This window comes from Phascolarctos cinereus, unplaced genomic scaffold, assembly GCF_003287225.1.
Source record: "Phascolarctos cinereus isolate Bilbo 61053 unplaced genomic scaffold, phaCin_HiC Scaffold_4;HRSCAF=312, whole genome shotgun sequence".
NCBI classification, from domain to species: domain Eukaryota; kingdom Metazoa; phylum Chordata; class Mammalia; order Diprotodontia; family Phascolarctidae; genus Phascolarctos; species Phascolarctos cinereus.
The window spans coordinates 668,784,224-668,793,068 of NW_027555847.1; the positions used below are offsets into that span (position 1 = coordinate 668,784,224).

Consider the following 8,845-nt stretch of genomic DNA (forward strand, 5'->3'; position numbering starts at 1 on the left):
TGACGTAATATAGTTTTAGTAATAATAACAACAAGAAACAATAGCAATAAAATATGTATTTAGAGAGTTAGGTTTTTAGTTCCCTTTATATACGTTATTTTATTTGATCATCACAAAAACTGAGTATTATCATATAATGTCGTAATGCTAATAACATTTTATTGATCCAGAAACTGATATTCAGATAGATTAAGTGACTTGCCGAGACATGCAAAGCTAGTAAATATCAAAAGCTGTATCCAAACCCAAATCTTTCAAATCAAAACCCCTCTGTGAACTATGCCGCACTCCTCCCAAGGATGACTTTGAATGACTAAAAAATTACTGATACTTAATGAATTAAATTGAATTGATTTAAAAAGAATTAAAAAGTGAGTTTGGTTAAGTGAGCAAATATTCTATGTTGAGCTTTTAATGAAACAATAAGTTGTTTTTTTTAAACATCTTGAACAACTCTGAAGAACTTATGATGAAAAATGATATCTATCCCCAGAGAAAGAACTGATGGAGTCTGAATACAGATCAAAGCATACTTTTTAAACTTTGTTTATTTTTCTTGGGTTTTTTGGGGGGGGATCTGATTTCTTTTATAAAAAGAATAATATGAAAATGTTTTCCTTGACTATACATGAATAACCAAAAAAGTTCTTGACCAATTATAATATTGAGCCAAATATAATTAGATGAAATTTAATAGCAATAAATGTCTGGTCTTAAACCTGGATGGGAAGGCAAATGACAAATGTAATATGTGTGAGGACCAATTAGAGAAACTTGAGATGTTTGTCCTGAAGAAGAGAAGACTTTAGTTGGACATTACAGCTGTCTTCATGAGTTTGAAATTATCTTATGTGGAAGAGTGTTTGGACTTGTTCTGCTTGGCCCCAGAAAATGCAATGAGGAAAAAGGAGACAAACCTACAAGGAGGCTAATTTTGGCTCAGTAGAAGCAAAAACAGTCTTGCAATTAAAACACTACAACAGCAGCATGGGATGCCCTAGGGAGCAGTGGATTCCTTGTTGGGAACATAGTAGAAGATTCAGATTGGACTGAAGATCCTCTGAGGTATTTTCCTGTTCAAGATCCCCAGGGTTTGGTAACTTCATATGTGATATTGGACAGCTCTCACTGTTAAGGAGATTTCTGCTATATTTTCCTGCCCCACAGAGAGTTCAGCTGTTCAGGGATAGAAAATACAATGATGTGATTTTTCTAATGAAGAGTTTGGGGAATTGAGCCTCTTAGGCACTAGAACTTGCAAATATTCTTCCTGTTCTTCCACAGGACCAGATACCAGCTATCTCAGTCCAGGATGAAGTCTGCTTGTGCCTCCCAGAGATGCAAGTCCAACTGCCTGAAACTCTCCACTTTGGGGGGGAACCAAAGTAGCTATCTTCCTTGTCCTCCATTCCAAGAGATGCAGTCAGACAAACCTGACCCATTGATTGTGTTCAGTAACTGATTGGAGATAGGAAGTGTTGGGAAGGGAGAGAGTAAAAGAAGTAGAAAGTAAGGGAAAAGAGAAGCAGCCTGTTGTTGCTCAGAAATTCAAAGAGATTCTCCCACACCTAGCACAGATGCAATCATATCCTAATCAGGTGATAGAGCAAGAAAATCTGACCTACTTCAGGGTCTACTTGAAAGCCCAGAGTTCAGCCCAGGACCACATTTGGAGGAAAAGCAAATTAGAATAAGCCTTATACCCTAATTCATGTTGAGATTTCAACTTTGCCAATAAGACTTTGGCCTAATTATTTTTATTGTTGGGCCCTGAGCCATAAAATGGGGATCAAAAATACTTTACTGACTTTATGGTGGTTTTTTGAAATTCAAGTGAGATCATCTTTGTGCAATTTTTGGGTGACCTTAAGTCATTTCAGAAAAATAAATTTTTATTTTTGTCATGATAGCGGAGATAAGAGTACATTGTGGCCCAATCCATCTCAGCCAAGTGTAATCCAAACACTAAGGAAAATCTTTAGTCAGAAGTAAGTCTCAGATGCCCTAATAAGGAGACTAGAAAAGGCAGGGGTAATGACCCTAATGCCAGATAAAACGTACTGGCCCTTTTCATGCAAATTGTAGATGACACCTATAATTCTATAGGCCTCTGAAAGGTACTGTATGCTGAGGTTATCCCTCAAGGCACAAGTCACATGGTCAAGAAGTGTGGGTAAGCACAGGGGAGGTGATGGAAGGACTTTGTACCCAAATAACAGCTGGTGGGTGGGCTGAAACCATTTCCTATAATCTGAAGCTAGTCAGAAACAGAGCTTTCAGAGGATGGGCTGGAATTCCTAGGGAAATTGTGAGGAAGAAATATGTGAGAAGGATACAGGCAGAGACTTTATGGTATTTGGAGTATAGTGTATCAATTCAACAAGATATCTGGTAGTCCCTTTTATAAATGTATGAAAGATTGCTCCAATGTATATGTACTTTCCTTGGATTTTTTAAAATTCAGCAGGCACAGTTTTCTCCTTGACTTTGCCTGCTACCTCTTACCCTAATGTAATTTTTATTGATTTTGTCATCTCTTATGAACCTTGTTTACCTGACATTTTTTTTCCTCTTTCTGTTTCTGATAGGGGTAGGACCACATGATCTGAAATTCTGATTTATTATTCCTAATTCTATTTTATTCTTCTCTCCCACCCTCAATTCCTTTCTACCTTCTATTCCTCCCTATTGCTCTGAATGCTCAGACTTTTGCTGAAGATACCAGCACAAAAATCAACTTATGAAAAGTAACCAGCATTTCTTGAGTTCTACTATGAGAAACTATTCCTATCCAGGAAGTGTTTGATACCAGGTTGTTTAGTGGTATACCATGCAAACCTACTGTGAACTAGAGACTTTGATCAATTATCAGTTGCTGCATTGTTCTACCTCTAAGGATGTGGGTATGATTGGGCTGGGGAAAGAGAGACAGAGAAAGGAGCCAAAAAAGGTTAGAAAGTTGTTAAGGAATAGAGAAGCTTGGGTGTGTGATATCATGGTAGGAGACAATTGCTTTCAAGTATTTCAAGGACTGTTATGAGAAAGATTAGGTATGTTTTGCTTGACCTCAGGGAGCAAAACTAGGAATAATGCATGGAAATTGCAAAAAAAAAAATTTGACTTGATTGAAGGAAAACATTCCTAATAATTACAGCATTTACAAGAAGCACAGGCAGACATTATACCATCCCTAGTAGGAATTTCACGAGAGTTCCAGGAAGGGGAAAAAAGCACCACAAGGAAAATGACTTCCACGGGCTGTGCTATCCCTTTGTAACAAGTACTCTCTAAATTTGATCCCACTTTCCCATGCATGACCTCTGTACTTGTGGGGGAGTATATCATTACTGTTTTTTTTTCTTTGGAGTGGTGGGTTATTTTATACAAACTGTACTAAAACCTTAGTAAACACCCCTTTCTAGAAACCCATAAAGTCTGTCTGATTATCAACTTAAAATTAATAGAGGAATCACTTTGGTGGAAGTTTATAAGTATTTAAGTTTACATGAATTAGAGAACCATCACCAAACACCTCAGTGCTACCCCTAGAAACTTGAGGGGAAACATAGTTGTTATCTTCTAGGGACTCAACTTTGTGGTCTGTATGTGGGTTGACAGTAACCCCAGAGTACATCCTACACATGTGAAAAAGATAAGGATCTTTGTTGGTGATAAGGTAAATATCAATCAGCACAGACCTCCTTTGGCCTGAACATGATAACCATTCTGGGAGATTCTTCTCCCTTACTGGCCATCAACCCCAAGAGGTTCTAGTCTTGCTACTGCCACCAACACCACCCCCAAAATGAGGAAGAAACTCCTTTTCTTCATCTCTCCAAGTATTCTCTTTTGGGTTTCAAGGTATCAGCCTACAATAGATATGTGCTATGCTCCTACCTCTTCAGGAGTAGTAACTATCTTTAAGTATTTGAAGGGCTAAAAAGAGGAATGAAATGTTTTCCTTAGCCTAGAGAGGAGATGGAAAAAAACCAAATTTACACTTCATCTTAGAAAACAAACAAACTTCTTAACAAGTAAAGCTTTACAAATATGAAATGAGCTCTATCAGGAGATGGTGGGTTCCCGCTCATTGCAGGTCTTCAAGCAACAGTTGGATAATGACTTCTCACCTGTAAAATGGCATCTCATCACCCTCTCTGCTGTGTTTCCGACTCTGTGTATTTCAAAGTCATGACTTAGAGCCCAGGGTTTTCTCACCCTTCAACATAATTCCCTCATGCCTCCCTCCTTTTCCCATTGGTGTGTTCCTTCAAGTGAATTCCCAGTTTTGGGAAAGAGCTCAGGTTTGTCCTTCTTTGTTCTCCTCCTGTCCATGCCTCTGAGTCTCCAGACTCAGTCACCATGTCCTTGGGGTACCTTCCGCCTTTCTATCTCACCCATGTTATTTCTTGTTTTTGTATCCCTAGCACTTAGCACAGTGTTTCTCATATAGTAACTTTTTCATAAATGTGTACTGCCTACGTAACCATGTAGGAAGAACTCAATAGGTGATTTTCATAGCCACATCACATTTTCCATGGGTCATATGGAGAGAATTCTTATTTAGCTATAGGTTACACTAAATAACTTCTGGGTCCACTTCAATTCTGAGGTTCAGTGCTTCTAGAACTCTTAGAGGGATTATGCTTCTAGAAATTCTGTCTCTTTTATTCAGACTCTTCCTGACTTTTCTTGTTAATATAAAGAACATAATAAGTAGCCCTAAAATTGTTTGAAGTTCTTAGCTTGACCCTAAAGTCTTAGACCTGACTCCATTCTCTCTAGAAAAACCTTCCTAGACTGAATGATCCCATTTAATCCTGCATCCATCTTCTATCTAAGCTTGGGCCATGTGCTCCAGTGAGGTTGTTTCCTTTTCAAAACCACATGCATCACAGGAAAGGAACTTAAAAATACAATCAGCTGGAATGGGCTTTAGGATATAGAATGTCTCAGTTTCAAGGGACTAAAGAATAGGAGTCAGAACTGAAAAGTGTCATTGCCCAGAGCTCCCAAAACTCATTCAAGGCTGATGGGGCAGAGTCTCAGAGAGATACCCTTTCACATATACAGCCCTAGGCTATCACAGAGGATCCTTAGCAACACTGGGTCACCAAATACTGGAAGGATGATCTCATCCACTACCAACTATGGGTAGCTCCAGCATACAAGAAAGGGAAAAGCACACAAGCTGCCCAAGAACACATTCCCCCAACACACAAGACCATTATTCATTTAAAAATCATCTGTGGCCTCAGACACATAATCCTTACTAGCTGTGTGACCCTGGGCAAGTCACTTAACTATGTTGCCCTGCCCCACCCCAAAATGATCTGGAGGTTTCCAGTAAACTGTAAACTCACTATGAGTCAGCATTAATACGGCAGACAAAATAACCTAAAGAAAACTTAACCTACATTAAAGGAGACATAGCTTCCATGATCATCCCATTGTCTTTGACCACAGTCAGACTTCATCTGAAATTCTATGTTTAGTTCTGGTTACCACAACTTAGAAAGGATATTGATCATCTGGAGAAGATGCAAGAGAAAGTAACTAGGATCGTTAAGGGCTTATGTAGATCAGCTGAAGGAACTAGAGTTACTTGGCCTAAAGGAGAGAAAACATGCAATATGGGCTAACTCTCTTTTTTAAAGGGATATTATGTGGAAGAGAGAAGTGATTTGTTCTGCAAAGACTCAGAGGGTAGAATGAGGGCACTGGATGGAACTTGATAACAGGCATATTTTGGCTCAATAGAAAGGAAGGTGAGAGCAAACCCAGAGTGGAATAAATTCCCTCAGGAAACCAAGAGGTTTCCTTTCCATGGAAGTCTTCAAGGAAAGGCTAGATGGCCAATTGCCAGATATACTTTTTAAAAAATTTTATTAGTTTATTTTGATTTATCAACAATCACTTCCATATGCTTTTGATTTTAAAATTTTTCTCCCCCTTCCTCCCCACCACCCTCCCCAAGACGGTGCACAATCTGATATAGGCTATACATTTGCATTCCTATTAAACATATTTTCACATTAGTGAAGTTGTAAGTAAAAATTAAAACCAATAGGAGGAACCATCAGAAAGAGGAAACAAAACTCAACAGAGAGAAAAAAAATGATAGCAATTCAACTTTGATAGTTCCTTCTTTGGATGTGGATAGGCCAGGTATATTTTTGTGCCAGGATTTTTTATGGGGTATGGTTTTGTCCTATGTGTCCTATAAGGTCCCTTCCATTACTATGTGATTTTATGATTTCATGGAAAGAAAGGACAGCCCAAATTTTCAGTCATATGCGACCATTGTACTCTCTCTGTGCTGTTGTCTGCAGAAATGGTCCTGCCCTGCCCATGGTGATGCTTACAGCAAATTTCAGATGGGATTCATAAAATGTTCATTTCTACTTGTGGTTGTTCATGTTTCAAAGACTGTCTGAACTAGAAGGAATCTTAGACATTATTAGATGCAAGTTCTTTGTCTTCCATTGAGGGGGAATGTGGAAATAGTGACTTGTCCATAATCACAAAGGTAATAAGTTGCAGAGAGAAGGACAGAACTTAGAAATTCTAAGTCAGAGGCTGGTCAAAGTCAGAGTTCTTTCCATTTCATATACAAGGATAACTGTATTTTCATGTCATGCTCTTCTTATTTCTTTTTCCCAGCAGAAGAGTCAGACCCATGGTACCAGGAAACCAAACACAATTCACTGAATTCATCCTCCTGCGATTTTCTGAAAAAGCAGATGAGCAGGGGCCCCTCTTTGAACTGTTCTTGGGCATGTATTTGGTCACAGTGGTTGGAAACCTGCTCATAATGCTGGCCATTGGCTCTGACTCTCATCTTCACACCCCCATGTACTTCTTCCTTTTCAACTTGTCCTTTGTAGATATCTGTGTGGTAACCACCACAGTCCCCAAGATGCTGGTGAGCATCTTGACACAAAACAAGGCCATCTCCTATGCTAACTGTCTTGCCCAGATGTCCTTTTTTATTGTTTTTGCTGGTTTGGATAATTTCCTCCTTGCTGTAATGGCTTATGACCGATTTGTGGCTATCTGTCATCCTCTACACTATGCAGCCATCATGAGTCCTCAGCTCTGTAGCCTGCTGGTACTGCTTTCCTGGATTATAAGCTTTCTAAACTCCCTTCTTCACAGCCTGATGGTAACACAGCTCTCCTTCTGTTTAGACCATGAAATTCAACATTTCTTTTGTGATCTTGCTGAGGTTCTAAAACTCTCTTGTTCTGACACTCTCATCAATTTTGTCTTGATATATTTTGCTGCTGGATATTGGGTTTTTTCCCTTTCACAGGGATCCTTTTCTCTTACAGTAAGATCTGTTCTTCCATTTTGAAAGTCCCATCTGCTCAGGGTAAGTATAAAGCCTTTTCTACCTGTGGGTCTCACCTCTGTGTTGTTTCCTTATTCTATGGCACAGGGTTTGGAGTGTATTTGAGCTCCTCTGCTACCCACTCTTCCTGGAAGAGCACAGTTGCTTCAGCAATGTATGCTGTGGTCACTCCCATGTTGAACCCCTTCATCTATACACTAAGGAATAAAGACATAAAAGATGCCCTTAGGAGGCTCATTAGCAGAATAGCCTCTTCTCAGTGATGGTGCTGGCTTCTGGTTCTTAGAATAGGACAAAGGTTCTTCTGGGGAAAATATTGAGAGGCAGGAGTCTTTGATTCCTCAGTTCTCACCAACACTCAAATGCACCCTGTATTTAGCCACAAAGGTGATTTTCCTAAAGTATAGGTCTGACCTTGTCACTCCTTCTAAGCAATGAATGCCAGGGATTCCCTATTGCCTCTGGGATCAAATAAAATATCTCTGTTTGATATTCAAATCCCTTTATCACCTGTTCCCTTTCTACCTTTCCAGTTTTTAATATCTTAATGCACATCATATACTCAGCCCTGGTGAGCTCTTTGCCATTCCATGAAAAAGATACTCCATTTCTTGGCTCTGGGTATTTTCACGGGCTATCCCCATGTCTGGAATTCTCAATCCACTCCACCTTTTGGCTTCTTTTATTTCAAGTCACAATTTAAAAAAAAAATCCTATTTTTACTGGAAGCCTTTCCCAACCCCCCTTAATTCTATTCCCTTCATTCTGTTAATAATTTCTTGTTAATCCTGTATATAGCTTGTTTGTATATATATCTTTGCATGTTGCTTCCCCCATTAGATTGTAAGATCCTGGAGGTCAGGGATGATTTTTTTCCTCATTTTGTATCACCAAAGTTTAGTAGAGTGCCTGGAACATATTAGGTGCTTAATAAATGTTGGTTGATGAATCTCAAAGTTCCTTTGAGAACTTGTTACTCTGGGCTCACTCTACTCTGGTTGACTATAAATGACCTTGATATCATTCTCTATGGACTCTATTCCTGGTGTTTCCATCATAACTACATCTGATTGAATATTTCCTGCTTCCTCACAACATTTTCCAGCTCAAAAAAGTCCTGGAAACGGAGTGAAAAAAAAAAGATTTAGTCCTCAGCCTAGCACTTATAAGCTGTGTACCATTGTCCAAATCACTTAATGTCTTTATTCCTCAATTTCATCATTTCTGAAATGGGAATTGGAAGACCTACCCTGACTACATGAAATGTTTTTTCTCTGTACATCAAATTAAATATTGTATATAAAAGTGTTTTGTAAACTGTGAAATATTTTATAGCTACAGGAAAGAAAAAAAAATAGAGAAAATCAATATGAGATTTCATTTCAGCTTCTCCATGTCTTTCTAGATGGTCATTATGAGTTGCTGTGGTTAAAAAAACCATCCAATGATGAGCCTCTTTGTCCTTTGCCTGATACCATAGATGAAATCTTT

The 8,845-nt window shown here is 38.8% G+C and overlaps 1 pseudogene; it reads left to right on the top strand.

Annotated features, from left to right (window-relative positions):
* Positions 1-6,679: 6,679 nt before the first annotated feature.
* Positions 6,680-7,617, top strand: LOC110196204 (olfactory receptor 7C1-like; annotated as a pseudogene).
* Positions 7,618-8,845: the final 1,228 nt, after the last annotated feature.